The following is a 17,783-nucleotide window of genomic DNA, read 5'->3' as shown; positions in this document are numbered from 1 at the left end:
GCATTAGTTTCATTCAAATCTTATGTTCCCCTGATATCAGGAAGAACATGTTGAGAATAGTTGAATGGTTCAGCATAGCTTTACTTGTCCCTTTTCCTCCCAAGAAAGACATGCTTGATATTACTGTGCTTCTAGATCTGATTTTTTCCCTATTTTAGAGATAACAGATGTAAGCAGGAAAACAAACAAGCCCAATCTCTCTCTCTAATCATCTGCATTAAAGAGATTGTTCTGTTTCTGTAAAACAAGGTTTGTAAGAAGAGAATCCCTCTTACTAAACCAGCTGATTAATTGAGGGGGAAAAAATCCCAAGCTGGTAGTACTTCACTATCCAGAACTTCATAACTTTTGTTTTGTTTTGTTTGTTTTTTTTTTCCCCAATGACAACAACTGGTCTAAGATGTTCTCTCCCTTGTTTATGTTCTGACTTTATTCAATCTGTCCATATCCGTTAGAGGTCACAGAAAACTAGAGATGGACCACATCCAGAATCTCTGAATTTGTAACTGCAACAGTTGCTGGATCTATAGTTTTGGAATTGACTGTCAAGGGGTGGCCCAAGAAATGAATCGTACCCTAGATTCCAGTGTATAAACTGTGTACTTGACAGATGCATTGCTAACAGTAGGAAAAGATGCTGCAAACTATATGAAGTGTTGTATAAATATACAACAAAAAATAGTTAGGTGGTCCCACAAACTTACCTATAACACAAAGCCTCATGAACTTGGGCTTCACTTAGAAACTGAATACAATCATTTATAAACTTATTTTTCCATTAGTGACCCCTGGAACATCTCAGCACTAAGTGGTGCTGGTGTATAACAAAAGAGGCAGCCTTGTGCTTCTGTAAAATAGGATCAAGGCCACGTTCCTTCTTCATATATCATCAGACATTAACAGGGTAGAGGGATTACAATATGAAACCCAGGTATCTGTGAAGGTCTCATTATTCCTGTCAGAGCTTACTTAAGGCAAACTTTTCAATCAGAAATATTAAGGAAGCTTCTAACATCTTTCAATATTAACTTTTTTTTAGATCAAAGGTGATGCACTCACACTCCTCCCCCAAAAAAGAATACTCAGACAAAAGCTTTAAGTTCAGGAATTAAGGATTCTGAATGATTTAACTTCATGGCTATTCTGACACTGAACAAGAGGTCTTGATAATGGAGAACTAGTCAGCAACCGGGACACAAGACTGAAAAAACAGATACTCTTCCATAGCAGAAGGGGGCGGGTCAGACTGATTGAGATCCAAAGAGGTGATGTGTACTCTAGAAACACTTTCCTTATTTTAAGATGATGCCAAATTCCTGAGGCGAACACAGTGCGGTCTGCCTAGGAGCTGACAGCAAGAAGACCCTCATGACCCACTCCCACACACAACAAACTATGTCGGTATGAAGTCCCTGAAGCACGTGGAGTGTTTCAAGCATAGAACACATAAAGCTGTTGGGTGAGGTTGTCACAAATCACTCAGCTTTCAGCCAGGAGGCTGAGAGAAGCTGGCATTGGAAAGAGACCATGACAGTCTGTGGAAGCTCAACATGCTTTGCTAAGCTGATACTGAAAAGAAACTGCCATGACAATAAGGATTAGGCAGGCAGCCAATATGTCATACCTATACATATTGAGGGTGCTAACTAGGCCCCTTTCTTTGCTGGGGTTGCTGAAGGACAGAACAGACCATGTACAGATAAAACACACCATCTTCTCTATCAGCACCATTAGCAAGGGGAGTCAATAGTTAAAACATCTTTCTACTAACAACCAAAATCCAAATTAAAGGCTGCATTCAGAAAGCCACCAACATCTTGACTAAGAACCTTTGTATACAAATGGTTCATTTTCTTCTGCATCAGTAGATGGTGCTCTTTATATTCTATCACAGGTTACTTTTGAGAAATAGAGCTTGTGTGCCCGGGGGGGGAAATCTTTTTCCACATGCCTCTCCATCTCCTTAAATTACCAGACCTTCTTCCCTCTAAAGTGGCTGGACAATAATCATATTAGCACTCAATGGAATCAACCAGGAACTTTAGATTAATCTGTCATGGCAAATAACCAAAGGAGTCGGAGAACATGTAGGATTTCTCTGTCTCTCTAGAAGGCTACCACTCAGTAAATGCTAATTCCTTTTTAAGTGCCACTGAAGGCATCTCCCCGTGCTTCTGTCCATGGTTGTCTTGGCAGGAATATGCTGAGCAGCAGAGTGACATGACATCTGACAAAGCCCAAACACAGTGCTTGTGGGTGCACAGTGTTTAGAGCCAGCATATAAATTTAACACATCAGAGACACACCAAGACCACCCTGCATGCTTCTGTAACACCACCTACTCCTATCAGGCTACCAGAATCCCAAACACCCCAACTGTCACATTCAGATAAAATTTCTGAGTGCAGAATGAGGGAGAACGTACCCTGGGAAACTCACATGAATACCAGCCCCTTTTCTGATCCCCAGAACAGAGGCATCCAGGGTCTGGCCAGTAGCAGAATCATCTGTCCTCATCTCCGCAGGCAGGTACAGATGTCCTTGTCCTCTGGAAATGGAGCATCTGGGCATTTGTTCCAGTGTACTCGCTGTAACTCAGGCAGGTGATGGAATGTCACGCAGTCTTTAAATAGCCTCAGAGGCATGACGAAAGAGAATCAATTTCTGGGATAACAGGAGGAAAATAAGTCCAAATATACACACACATAAATCAAGCAAGTTGGCACGCTTACATAAAAGTGCTATAAATGATGCAGTACTGTGTAGGACTCCTTGTCCTTTCCTAGTTGCCTTTTACATCTCTAGACTTCCACAACTGGCATTCATTTTTTTCATGGCTTCCTACTGAGTCTGGCAGTAGAAGTCACTTTAAAGACAATGTGTTGTATGAAGTGACCTGGGTTCATTAAAAAAGAATTAACCTATACCACAAAATGCATCCAGCCCATGACAATACAGTAAGACCACAAACCACAAACAGTGGCACTGACACCACTGAGGTAGCAATACATGGTGCAGTGCTTGTCAATCAGCTTTCCCAACAGAGAAGAAAAAAACCCAACCAAACCAAATCCAAAAATTGCCCCCAAAGCCCAAGAAGGTATCATCTGTTACATTTACTGCTGCCTTAATTACATAGCAAACCTGGGTGGGGTGTTGTTCTTCAGAGGCCTGAGAATGAATCTTTTTATCTCTGGCAGTGAAGGTAACCCACAACAAACCATATGGAGAGAATTAAGACTTCCTCAAGAATTAGCTGCTTCCTTTTTAAGTGTAGAAAATCTCCTCTGTTTTTTTTTTTGTTGGTTGTTTTGGTTGTCTTCTGCCCTTGGCAGGAGGTGGAGTATTTCCCCAGAGCAGGTGAGGGGGAGAAGCAAGTACCTGGAACATGAGAGTCTCTTTCTCAAGTAGCAAGATTCAACACTTCCACAGATTTTTTTCCACATAAATGGACATGTTTTATATGTCCATTGCCCACTTCCAACCTCCTGCCTTCACCCCACCCCAGTGCAGTCCTTATGTTAGGACTGTTTTGCTCTTGCAGCAGGCCTCCCAAAAATTTCAGGCAGGACACGTTAGCACCACCACCCAAGGCTCAATGCCTTGGGTTACTTTAAAGCAGCATGGCCCACATCATGGGAAAATTTGTTATCTGTCCTTTACTGAAGTGATTCAAGTTCTGCTCTGTGTCTTTCTCTCACATCTCTTTCTTTATTCCTTACCTTTTCCTCATCTTAAATCTTGCCTCTCTTTCCCCTGCAGTATTACCCAGTTGTCCTTACCAGCAGGACCCACGCTCCCCTTCAATCTGTGATGTAATAGATTCATCATTAAACTCAAGCATCCATAACCTGAGGAATTTCCTGAGAACAAAGTCATTCAGCTTCATAATGTGCTGCTGAAAAGCATGCACAGAGACTTAGGAACTTCCTGCCTCAGTCTGCATTTTCACAATTTCTTTCTGAGCTAGAATATTCACCTTGAGAAAGTGCTGAATATGGCACGAAGATAAATAGGGCTTTGGCACCCAGTACACTCTGCTTTTTTTGCTTATCATTCTAATGAAGCAACACAAACCCCAGTACTTTTGTCCCAACAGAAGCCAGGTATCTGATAGCCCAGAAAATCCCCTTCTGTCTCAGAAATGCCACCTGGCTTGTGCTATACTGAATTATATATCTTGATCTCATGTTTGCTGTACCTATATATCGATTTGTTTTCACTCTGCGCTCTGCTCTCTCAAGATAAGCCACCTTTTGAACAGAGATGGGAGGAGGAAGTGGAAACAAAGGAGGATGAGACAATTCACTGGCACTGGGAAAAGACTCTAGCTCCCGCTGAGGGCATGGGATTGGTTCTGTGCTTAAAGAAAAAAAAAGGCAAAAAAAAAAAAAAAAAAAGCTTGAAGAGCTCTCCAAATTAACACAGGTGTCTACTGGAAGGATCTGAAATTCTGGCTGCTCAGATTATCATCATAAGAAAGTCTTTGCACAGGACAGATGGCTGTATCGACCGTTTTGAAATCCTCTAATTAAATCGCAGTTTGAGTTAAGGTAGCAGAAAAGTCCTTACGCTTGCCAGAAATCACAAACATTGGAAGTAAAGCAGCACAGTTATTGATCCCACTCCAGGATAACAAACATCTTCATCTCTTAGCTGCAGCAAGGCAGTTGCCAATTAACTGGCAGCCTCAGTGTGCTGGTGAGGGGAGCGAGGGATATGGCTGATCTGTACAAAATAACCCTTCAGTACAGTAATATACAGTAATATAATATATCTCTCTGACCACTGAAGAAACTAGTTCACTCTAGAAAGTCTTAACTGCATAGATGACATCTCACTACTTGACCAATATTTTCTAAGTTTGAAAGATTTGCCTACCCTCCCCTCCACCTCCTAATAGGAGACACCAGTAACATGCTGCTAAAGGCTCATGCATGCAGACCAGCCTCTGTTCTTTCTCCTATTAGTGCTGTCAAGTCTTTCATATGGGGTAAGACAACCTTGCCCCATTGTCTCCCATCACATGCTTCACCGTTGCTAGAGCTTTACCTCATGAATCAGTGCAGGAGAGGCTCTCCAGCCCCCCACTGCAGCTAGGGAGGCAGGTCATTTCAGGAGTGACAGTACTCAAAGTGCAGCCTGCCCATAGCAAACTACAAACTACTAACTCCTAGCCCAGGGTAGGAGTCTCTCACCCACCTCAGGACCAGGATGGTCAAAGAAGCAGGTGTCACACTGGGAAAGCAAAGACATACAAGGATGATACTGTAAGTACTGTTTGCCACACATTAGTGAAATTTCTTATAATAGTACTCTGCTCCCCTCCTTTGCTTCTCCAAAGTTAAAATTTAACCATCTAAATCATCAACATGACATCTTTAAGAACACTGGCATCACAGTGAGAAGTACAGGTAGTATTTCACAGTTACTTTGTCAGGCTCTCTACAACCACAGGGAAATATTACTGAGCTGATACTCAAGCCATGTTATAAAACCCAAGTCTGCTAGGTAGGATAGAAACTCCCTCCCTCCAGGAATTTTACAAATCCCAGTAGAACACTCTTCCTAAAAGCCTGGACACATTTAGCTTTAAATAAATTAATCTCCAGATTTCTCCTGTATTTAAATTAGATGTGAATTAGAGCTCTCAGCAAGTCATTGGTGGTCTGAAGTTGCAAATACAGTAATGCTCAGGGGAAATTCAGAGCCAAGACTCTGGACATGTACCACAGAACTGTTTGAACAAAGAGAAAATAATTACTCCAATGTATGGAGGATATTGTGTGTTACTACTTCTACTCAGGAGAAGCCAACCTGCATTCCTCATTTGATGGTGTCCTTCCATCATAACTCTAAACAATCTCACAGAGCTGTGGCTGGGTACAAGGTGTATTCTGTATCAGAACTGACTGCAAATCGTGCTGCGTACGATGCACAGCATTTATTGATTTCACTTTATGAAGTGTTTTGATATGTTTCAAGGATAGACAGTCCTGTAAGAAACCTTTTATATCAAGCCTTAAAAAGCACTTCAATACAGATTCATTTCTCTGTTGGTTCTCTCTGGATTTCAGCATTGCCTAAGGTAAGCAGATGGGCACATTAACATACAGAATTCCATTATATGATAGCAGGGGAAAAAAGTTAGCATTGAAGTAGCAGCATTAGTGTATGAATCATGCACAATTATACATGTTTAACCAGTGAAACAGAAACCTTTGTGAGCTACAAATGGCCTTTTCTCCCAATTAAAAAAAAAAAAAGCTATCAACAGTTTATTTAAAGAATCTCCTCAGCCTCTAGCTAAGGAGAAAGAAACTCTGGGTTATACATGTCAATCAAATACTGCACATTTGTTCAAGAGTTATCAGTGCAAATTTTTGATGTATACTGGATGCTAATAAAGTTTAAAACAAAAGCAGTCTTATATAATTATGGAGAAAACTCCAGTTTTTCTTTGCTCTTTACCGTTTTTTTTCTGCTCCATTGTTGTAGCACAACTCCGGGAAAACTGGTGCCAGGCAAGTCAGAACCTGCTATGTCTGTGTGATTAAATTACCCTATGTGAATGATGTAAAATCATGATGGGTACGTCTCACACACAGAACAAAAGCATTCAGTAGGAGAAAGCCGCAAACCAGAATGGTCAGCCTTTACCACAGTTTTTTTCTCCTCAGGTCACTGCAATACCTGGGTTGTGACTGTTCAGCTAAAACAGAGGATTTTTTCTAAGAACAACAGAAAATAATTTATACTATTCTCTCCATTTTATCACTGTGCTGTAACTCCTAAAATAAAGTTTCACCTCATGTAAAGGGTAGAGTGAGGTGTAAAACCAATGCTTTATCCAGGATGCTTGGCTCACAGCAGAGATTAACAGTTTTAAGCATGCACTTAGTCATGTACTGAGAAGAAAATAGGGTTCAGTGCACAAAGATAAAATAGAAACACTAACACCTTTCCCTTGCTTGCCTCACTTCATTTTTAAGCTTCAAGGGTGCTGGTACCTCTCCCCCCATTCACCACTGAGGTGTAGCTACAGCATATAAGCCACCTCCCTATACCCCCCTATACTAATTATCTCTCTCAGGAAGCTGGAGGTAAGGCTGGAAAATGGCTTACTCTACCTGCCTTCTCCATTTGAAGGGAATGCTATCAAGTTTCTGAGCTCCATTTAAAACAGCCTTCCTTTCAAGCAGCTGCAGAGCATGGCCTAAAGAGCGTTCTATGAGCTACATAGTTTTAGCACACTTTCTGCTAAACCCAGAAGTAGTTTAAAGACAGAAATGCCATCTATTTCTCCAGTGGTCACACAGAGGGATAGCACTGATATGGAAAAGCAGGTGAAGAGTTAAAACATCTTGGTATGGGAAAAGCAGGCAAGGAGATGAAACATTTATTGACATAGTAACCAGATAGCAAGAGGCCCCAAACTCAGTGGCAAGCAGAAAATACATAGATGAGAGGAACTGTTAGTACACGAAACAGGAATCCTATTGTCTGTAAGAAGTAACTCTCTAGCTAGAACTGGTCTTGTAGTTTGGAGCTCAACCAACCCAGCATTCTAAGCCAAAGGTGAAAAGTACACAGTGAAGAAGACTGCGAGCCTTCATCCAGAAGACCCCCATAGGAGACCACTAGATAGCAGTGCGCAAGCGCCAGGAGAAGACAACTTCTGATAATGGGTTCCTGGAAATAATTACCATAGTCACACCTATCCCCAGAATTAATTGTAATAATCCAGCCCAAATTAGTGAATATGTATATTTTGTGTAATAAATAGATGCTTGCTTTGTGATCTGGTGTGCAAGTTTGGAGGAGAGATGCCCCTTGCACCCAGCGTTGCAATAAACGTACCTGCTTTATAACTCTCTGTGAGATGTAGAGTCTGATTCTCTGCATTAGCACTGCTGGCCACTTTGGTGTCATTCACTCCCATCCCAGTCACAATGTTTTTGCTCCACCAAGTCATATCTGACATAGAGAGCTGAACACACACATACATGTACATCAGTGGTGATGCAGAAGGATGTGCGTGTTTTATTCATCACTTAAATCAGCATCTGAACAGAAATTTCTAAACAGCAATAAAATCACATAATTGCTTATCACCTTTAAACACTATGCAGTTTTGTTCTTTAGATTATAAAAGGAGAAAAGCCATTCATGCATTTATTTCTGCATCCCTAGACAGTGCTACAAGTACTGACTAAGCAACACAGCAAGAATTTATTGACACCAAGAATAGCACGTAGAGTAACTCTTTCCTAAGCACCAACTATTGAAGTGGGAGCTGCATGCACACAAAAAAGAACACAAAAAAATACTCCTAAGTAGCATATTTTCATTAAAGAGAAAAACACTTTTCCTAAGTAGTCAAATAAACTCAAAATAAGAGTTATTAAGCACAAGACATGAATAGAAAGACCTTAGTAGCCTAGATTAGCAACAAAGGAAAAATCAAAATAATGTGAGTATTCTGCTAGTTTATAAATCTGAAGTAGCAACAACAGAGCTTGCTTAGAGATGATCAGTTTTTTGGCAGTGTCATCCTTCCAGGAGAACATGAGCTTGCTAGCCAGGAAGCCTACTGAAACGTGCCATGTCACTTCTGCTGGGAAAACTTCTTCCCACTGAGGATGCAGCATTTGTGTGTGACAGAGTAAGGCTGCCCACGACACCTAACAGGGTCCACGGCTGCATTTTTCTGCTATCCCATGGAAACAGAAGTTCAGTCCATGTCCTGCCTTCTCCATGCAGAAACTTTAACCCAAGACTGCCAACTCCAAAGATAACACCTCAAACAGATATAATATTTATTTAGGCCTCTGAGAAATGCCAAAACATGCAGGTCAATGTGCAACAATCACTTTATAGCCTTACAACATTTTGTGAGGCAAGACAGCCATTTTCCATGCACCTGTGCTCTTAACATTCTGCAAATGCTAAGAAGTCACCGACAGTTTATAGTAGAAGGAAACTAGCACACAATTTGCTGTGCCCAAATGCACTGCTGAACAGGAAATAGTAAGAAAACAATGTTTTAACAGCCGTGAATGTGGCGAGACGAGCACTTTTATCAGCTTACCAGCTATTTCTTTAAATAGAGATGCAACCACAACACTGTTAAGCTGAAGGGTTCAGTATTTGAGTGATTCGGTTCGAATTCACTGCTGCAAGGTATCACGGACCACTTTTCAAGAGTTAGCTTCACAGTTGTCATTTCAAATCTCCATCTTAACCTACATGACACTAATCATATGTAAGTGGTCATTCAGCTGCGCTGCAGAGACACCTTGGCTTATCAGTAAATATATGCAATCACAGATTAAGCTGAGGCAGGTTTATGCAATTTTTTAATTTTCTTGTCACTGTTTATGACTTTGCAGAGTTGTGCATGAGCACATCCCTTGATGCCCAGTGCTGTGGTTCTCCTGTTGTTGCCCTCTGGCAACTGTGTCATTGTTAAGGGAACGGTGTCCCTGTGGGAGAAAATGCAGGCAGGATTTTAGAGAAAACCAAATGCTTTCAAAAGCATTTTCAAATGTTCAAATGCTTTTTACCTGCATTGTCGTGGCAAAGGGAGGTGGGAGCAGGCACATACACAGATTCTTCTAACAAGAATCCCCAACAAGACAGCATAGCCTAGGTCTCCAGCAGCTTTTAAAGAGCTCAGAACTGTTGTGTCCAGAAAAGGGATAGGCCAAAGTCCAACTAAGACCTGACATGATCCATGCTATGATAACACAGGCTTTGAGAAGTGGTGGAAGCAGCTTAGAGTTCAAACACAGGAACAGCAGCCCGAGTTACAACAATTCACTAGCCGCAATGCCAGTCATTCACTAGAGCACAGGTGGTGTTTTGCTCAAAGCAAGGGTTATTTTCATTCAAAATTGTATCCAGGAATACTTCCCTCTGAGCAAGTTTAACCTGTTGCAACAGAGAGGACAAGCCTCTGACATTCTCTTAACCAAACAGTTTAAGCCAGAAGCAACGGATGAGAAAGACCACTATGAATGCTAAGCTGGTTACAGGATGCACTGCAGAACTGGAATAAGTTTAATCACTGTAGCAATGAGCACAGTTGAGGAATCAGGTTTGTTACCTCAGCCTTGGCGTTGTAGGAAGGGATTTAGACTGTTTGGGGAGATTCTCCACAAGGCTCCAAGCCACATACGCTTAAGTTTGGGTTTTCTACACTAGCTTCAACTGAGCCACATGGACATGCTTGTGACGCTCCCAAGCAACTTTCAAAAGTAGAAGCTCAATATTTTAGGGACACTATCTTGCTCACAAATTCTTCTTGCACTTTGGTCAAAGTTGATAGAGTTGCAAGCTTGCTACCAAACACAGAGTGAGGCCCACTTGCTTCACTAGGGTGTCTCACATGAATAATAGTTGCAGGATCAGGTCTTTGGCTGCCCAGGGGAAAATATTTGCCCACACTCTTTGTATAAGTGTGTCAAGGTGGAATTACAAAAATCCTAAAACGAAGTAAATGGGTTATAGCAACTTTAAATAGGAAATTAATTCTTCTTGTGGCTATTGAAAGAAATATCACTAGAGATCAGATCTCTCGGGATACAATATCTGCCTGAACAGGAGATAAAAATCCACAGAAGTCAATGGAAAGGCCACATTTCTGCAGGTTTTGGATGAAGTGGCACCTGTTCTGTTCTCTCTCTGCTAGTCATGCAGAGACTGCTCAGCTATCTCACAACAAGCAACGCAAAAAACACCACCCAAAGCTGCACGAGTGTGCCCTGCTAGCTTTCAATGGAAATTTTGACAGTGCAGAATTACCAAGATAAGAAGTTTTCTCTTTACCGTCCTTGATAATAAGGTTTTGTAGCATTCGGAAAAAAACCCTGTGGTTTCCTCACAGGAAACCAATGATACTGCTTGTTATAGGAGCCATAATTTCAGGGCAGTTAATGAGATAGCATTGTGCTTAACACTGGTTTAAGTAAAATGGTGAAATTCAAGACTTTGTCTACAATGCACAAATGACACTGATTGTTTGGGTTTTTTTAAATTTTATCATTAAGTACAAAATTCACTGTAAGAGTCAGAAGAGCTCTCTGCAGCATTTGAGGCTGGCTTGAAAGGCCTCACTCTTTCTGGCAGCTATTTTATGTCAACTTCTCTTTTGTAGCATTGTTGCTCACTTAAGTTCACTACACGAGGAGCATCAGGTTTGCACCTGCAATCCAAGCAAAGAACCAAGTACTAAGCTTAAAAGAATAGTTGTTCTACTTCTCCAATACATTTGTGAGATTAGAACCAGAGCAAACTCCACTTCAGTGTAAACTCACCTCAAAGCATTTCTGCTGTAGTTACTTTCATCAGCAAATCCCAGAAGATTAATGATTAAAAATATATTCCCACTTCAAGTAGGAATGTAATTTACATCTTGCAGGAATACCTACACCTTTCGATACTTTTAATACAAACAACCTCTCTTTCATTCTTTGCAAGGGGGTTTTCACTACACCTCTTATCATGAAAATGACATCATTTTTCAAAGAAAGGTTGTAATTTGAGTAGTGATAGAGAAAGTATGAGCATTTGAGGCCTGATTCTGTTGTCAGCTGTGCAATTTTTTTCCCCTTCAGGAAGCTAGAATAAACATGCATTCTGCAGTCTTAGAAAAGTACAGCTTGCTGGCAACATGCACGCATTGCAAAAATACACTAAAACAAATTGACTTCTTAAGTAAATAAGAGATGCAAGTTTATCAAGTCAAGTGCATTGGAGCCTTGTGCCAACTGCCTGTTAAATTTGCATTTTCTCCAACTACACTTGAAAAATGTAATACTTAGTTTTAATACCTATTTTCTATGAAACAGTTCAGGCAGTCCCCAGAAATCTTTTTTTAGTGGCATAGCAAAGACTTTCTTTGAAAACAAAGAGGAAGGATTCAAGAGGGCTTTTTTGATTTCTTGGGTTGGAGGAAAGGGAAAGTACAAACTCTGAAGTGACTATCAGGTTAATAAGGCTGAAAATTCTTTTCCCTTGAGGTTTCCAGTCATGTGCAGCAAATTCCAGGCTTGGAAGAGATTGCTGGGAACTGCCAAGGATCGTTAGCTTTTTAAGCAACCACAGTAAAACATTCCTTCCTGCCAAGAACCAGAGAAGCACTTTAAATATTAAAATTGTAATCATGGTCTTGCTTCAGGAAACTCACTGATCTCTCTGTTGGGGTCTCAGCAATATTATAATCTCTCCTTAGTCAGCCACTGCCTTAGCTCCATGCTCTGTGGCAACAGCCTGCTATATCATCACAGAAATTAGGTATAGATATCTAACATGTTTGGCTGCTACCATATATCTCCTTCCTCAAAATGAGTGTAAACCTTCCAATTCCATCTGTACCACAGGTGCATAAACATACAAGTTTAAGAAACTTCATGAGAAGTATGAGTTTCCATTTCCTAGAATTTCCTAGACCATGAATACTTAACACAGACACTTCTAGGATTTCTGATTATTCCATTCTGTAGATAACACCATGCATTTTTAAGACAAAACCCTCCCTAACATCCATAATGTAATGCTTCCCCCCCCTCTCTCCACACTAACATCAAGCTTAGGAAGACTCAACTAAGCTCAAGGAAAGAAATTCAATATCCAACCTCTCACTTCCTAAGTACGGCTTCCCTTCCAAATGTAAAGTTGTCTTTCATCCCTACTTAAGGATTCTTGTACTTGCCTTTCCCTAAAATGACAAACAAAATACTACTTTTTAAGCTCTTTTTTTCACTTTGTCAAGTGATGTCTCAGTCAGCTGAGAGTGTGGGAGATGGTTCATTCATCATTCACTTGATCCATGTCTTCTGCCAAACAGTACCGTCTGTTTGACTCCATTTGAGTGACTCCACAGACTCACTCCTTCCTGTACATCTATGCACATCAATATTTAATAGTACTCCATTTACCTTCTCCAAGAACTCAAATAGCAAGAGCTATTCCCAGTCAAGTTAGATGTCCGTTTGACATACATTCTAATCTCGGAGGTACCAGCAGTATGTGTTTACCAAAGATCATATAAGTAGGTAAAACAGTTAGAGATACTTCCCCAGAATATGCACCCAGCAGTTTATAGCTCGGGGACTTTCAAAAGAGGAGGAAATGTCTTTGTACACAATAGATGTGGATGGAGTAGCGTTACCTTATGTCCTGGCTTTCTAAAATTAGGCGTGATTTGTCCTTGTCTTTATTATCACAAATAACAGCACTTTAAGTAGACTATTGGCTCACTGAGTTTGTTAACGCAGCACTGATAGAAAGGACAAGAAAAAAAAGTACCAAGTCGTTTATATTCAGGACAGATTTTAAAGCCTGCAGTGAATAATTTCTTGCTATCTAACAGAGCTTTCAGTCCATTGCAGGCTGCCTGAAATAGCATACCAAGCTCTTGTCCAATCTAATAGACTTTGCTTCTGCAGCCAGTCAAAGCTGATACTGTACAACAATGATTTGTTCTCGGAGAGTAGATTTATTAACACACCACCAGGACTACAAACTCAGAAATCCCTTGCTGCATTCTCAGTGTTCACCTTTCCATTATGCCCCTAATTATCTCCAAAGGAGTTTATTCCTTGTAAGCTTCTTGTTCAGACTGATAAGCATTTCATTCTGAATCCTCTGCAGATCTCAGATTTACTCCTTGTGCTCCTAGCTGAGAAAGTATGCAACTGTCTCAATTTTTACAATACATATCTCCCACACCCTCCAGCTTCTCTCTCAATTCAGGATCCTTCTTTTTCTTAAAAAAAGGCTTCCTCTCGAGGTGCATACTCTTATCAGAGCGCCCCAGGCACACTTCTGTTCACTTGAGCCTACAACATGGAACTGCTAAATCCCGCTGTTATAACTGGTCAAGACCTTCTCCTTCCCTAGGCTCATGAAAAACCCTTCACTTGCAAACATATGAGTTGCGATCTCCACAAAACTGGATCTCTTCCCCTGCTTCCAGCCACAGTTTAGACTACAGATCATCAAATGCTCCTCTTCCTGAAAGGAGCTCTAGTTCTATATCCTTGTTTTCAGTGAAATGTGATGGACCTATGCCTTTAGGTTTAACAATAAGAAACTTTGATTCCACTCATATTTATGAGTTCAGTGTCTAAATTCAGTTGCTGGCAAATGCCACAGCTATGTCCACTTTAAAATAATGTTGGTTTTAATGCAATTTTTCATCATGATAATTACAACCTCCAAAACAGTACAAAATGTAAGAATTCACACCATTTTCAGTATTTCTGTATTAATTTATTCTCACAAACTCACTATGATTCACTATGATTAAGCTCCGAGTAGTTAAGAGTCTATTTTACGTTCAGACTCAAATGGAAGGGTATATTATATTAATCAAGACTAACCTGCTCCTTCATGTTCAAATAAGATACTAATCCAGTAAATTATTTATGAAGCATTGATCTAAGGTAGTTAATATAAAAATAGTATTCCAAAGTAATAACATCCCAAATAAATATATAATGCAAAGGACATTTTTTTCACATAAAAGCCTTTCTCGAAGAGCAACGTTTTATTATTGCTCTTTAGACTACACTGTGGGCTATTTCAATGTACTTATTTCAAAAAGACAAATGTAGTCACGTGATTCAATTTTTCTCTTAAGCAACCCTTCCCATTTGTGGATTATGCATAACTGGAAATAAAACCATTTGCTCTGAAAAAAAAATACCCAAACCCTCAGAATTTAACAGAAAGCTTATTTGACAGTGATCAGAGTGCAGACTTCCTCTGGAAGAAGCTACTCCGATTCTGAGAATAAAATGGTTTCTCTACCCAAACACAGGCGTGTTTCATTAAATTCTGAAGATAAGTAGACACAGAAAGCCACATGCTGATTTTCCCTCTCTTTCCACAACTGTTCTGGATTGTGGGCCCAGATTCATAGACTTTAAAAGAACAGAGGAAAGATATTATGATATTCTAACCTGACCTTCTAGAGCTGGGAATGGTATGTTCTGTGTTGTGCCTCTGAATCCTGTTTCAGCTGAACTGCAGGCTCTCTCAGCGATGGACTTTCAGACTTGGTTTAGATACCTGAAGAGATAAAGAGTCAAATAGCATTCCTAGGTAAAATAGTTCTGTAATTTAGTTTAAGAGGTATCTAAATACTTTTACTGAATTTAACAGAACGTCACAAATGGGAAGACTTAGAGTATGGGTCTCATATGAATATTACAAAAGTTGGTTTGCATCACGTAAAATGGAACTAATAGTCCTGTACATGCTCTTCTGTGGCAAGACACATGGATAATAAATGCAAGTGCACACATAAATGTTTCATTCTTGGATGCAAATACTGAAGGAGACTGTCAGTTTGCCAGTGACGTTTTGAAAGCCTGAACTACGTTTCCTGTTTGTAAGAAAGCAGGTGAAGAAAAAGACTGGAGACCTTTAAGACTGACAGCGACTCTAGAGATAGATTCATGCTACCAGTTCCAAAACAAAAGACCGTCCAACGTCTGACAACGTAACTTGATTTCCTGTTGGATAAAGGGGCGGGGAGTATTCCTAGAAAAAACAAAACCAGGTAAGCCTTATCTTTTCAGTATTACAAACTTGTAAACAAAGGAACAGTAAAACCACACTATGGTATATTACCAGTCGTCCAAGAAGGTTGATCAGCGTTCTGAAGTTAAATTATTAGTAATAATCATGATGATGAGTCATCATCAACAGCTTAAACCTTAGTTAATTAAGGTTTGTTAATGAAGACTAAGCATTGGTGTTAAGTTTGTGCTTAAAATATTTACTGTGCTGAGAGCTTCTTATTTTACAATGTGCTGCTTCCCTTCTGAAGTATGAAGCTGATATCTTACAAAGCAATTAGCTGTGCACTAATTAATTGCAGTTTAAGGAATCCTTTCCAGATAATTAATCCTCTTGTAAAAACTCGCACAGGTGGAAGCATCTTTAACGTTAATTTAACATTCATCAGTCTTTTAACAGGTTTCTTTTCTTATTTATAATAATAAATATTATTTTTCTCACCATTTAATTGGAGAGGGGGAAAAAAAAGCTAATTTTGTTTCATCTTTGACAAGTTTGCAGACAGAAACAACAGGAAAAAAAACCATTTTGTGCTCCAGATCATCATCTTAAATCTGGTAGCGATCAAGTAATTAATCTGCTTCTATGAATGATGAGTTGATACCATAGATGGCATGTCCAGTTCTTGCTAGACAGGTATCTATATTCCCCACCTCACGTTCCTTTTTGGTAGGAAAAACTGGTGGAAGTATCATATCTTCCTGTTATCCTTCGTGATGGATTTTCTAAACAAAATACATTATAACAAGAAGGAACAAAACTTAGTACTTCTACTACTTATTCTTATGCTGTTAGGAGAATAAACACCTATTTCTAGTCCCCAGTTGTTAAATCTGGCACCTTTCCCCAAGGTAAGTACATGATTAAATCCACTCCTTTGAGTTGCAATAACACTGAATTACAGAAATTCATCAGGGAAAGATTAGAATGTTTAGAATGTTTTGGGGGCTTTTGTGGGTTGTTTTTTGTTTGTTTGTTTGTTTTGGTCTTTTGGGTTTGGTTTTTTTTTGGCCTCTTCCCCCCCAGCTCCCCTCCAATTACAGTATAATGAACTCTGCAAAGAGAAAACCTAAGAACAAGTGACCAAAAGTCCATTTATTCTCATGTCTTTTCTCTGTTGATGGAGAAAGTTGTCAATAGATTTAAAAAGGAGAAAAAGCACAACTACATCTTTAGAAAGTCTTTTGTTTGCTCATATTTTGTCATGTGAATACAGTACTTTAAATTTATAGCACTGTAAAATATACCAAGAGAAGGCGGGTAACCCCATCCCTACAGTCATAAAAGCAAAAACTTCATCCAGATGGAGTAAACGACCTAAGGTAGATGTTCTACTTGGTTGCAACTCCAAGTTTGACCCTGTTTCCAAATAGAAATGAAAGAACAGCAGAATAGGAATGTATCGTTAATACTAGAGAGATTCTGGTGTTAGGTATTCAAAATACTGTCATCCTTATAATGATTAAATGCAGTACTTCTTCCACTCACACATCCCAACTTTTTCTAAAAATAAAACAAGAATTGTCCTTTTCATTAAACCTTTATCACCTATATGATGAACTCTTTTCCTTCACAAAGAAAGCACATTAAGAACAGCTTCAATATGATTTCTTAGGAACAAACTACTATCACTTTTTCCCATCACAGATAGATTATTGCAGAAAGCCTTGATGGGATTTGAGCTTATCCTATTAGAATCATAGTGTATTATTCCCAGAGGCTGGTTTTTTGTTTGTTTTTGGATATTTTTTTTCCCCCAGAGATATAACAAAACTCTTTAAAATACTAAATGTAACAGAAATTGAGTATAAATGTCCCTGACCACAGTGCTATGAGTTCTTTGGAATAAGTATGTTATATGTAAAAATAAATAAATAAATAAAAATCCAGTTTTGCTACATTTGACAGTAGATTACTTGAATGAGAATTAAAATTAGAGAATAGAAAAAAAAGACACTATTTCAGAACAGACTATAATTAGCTTAATAGACTTTGTTTATTTCTCACTCTCTATCCACAATGACCTTACCTTTTTTTTTTATTTTATTTTATTTTTTTGTCTTTGCCACAACCAGTTAGCTATCACAGGTTGCATCTACTGCAGCCAGGGACAGCAGTGTAGTTATCTGAGGAGACAAAGTATTCTTCACACAGATATTCAGCTTTCCTTCTACTGCTGCTATTGTCAAAGT

Source organism: Antrostomus carolinensis, unplaced genomic scaffold, assembly GCF_000700745.2.
Source record: "Antrostomus carolinensis isolate BGI_N321 unplaced genomic scaffold, ASM70074v2 scaffold13940, whole genome shotgun sequence".
NCBI lineage: Eukaryota > Metazoa > Chordata > Aves > Caprimulgiformes > Caprimulgidae > Antrostomus > Antrostomus carolinensis.
This window is presented reverse-complemented; position numbering follows the sequence as displayed.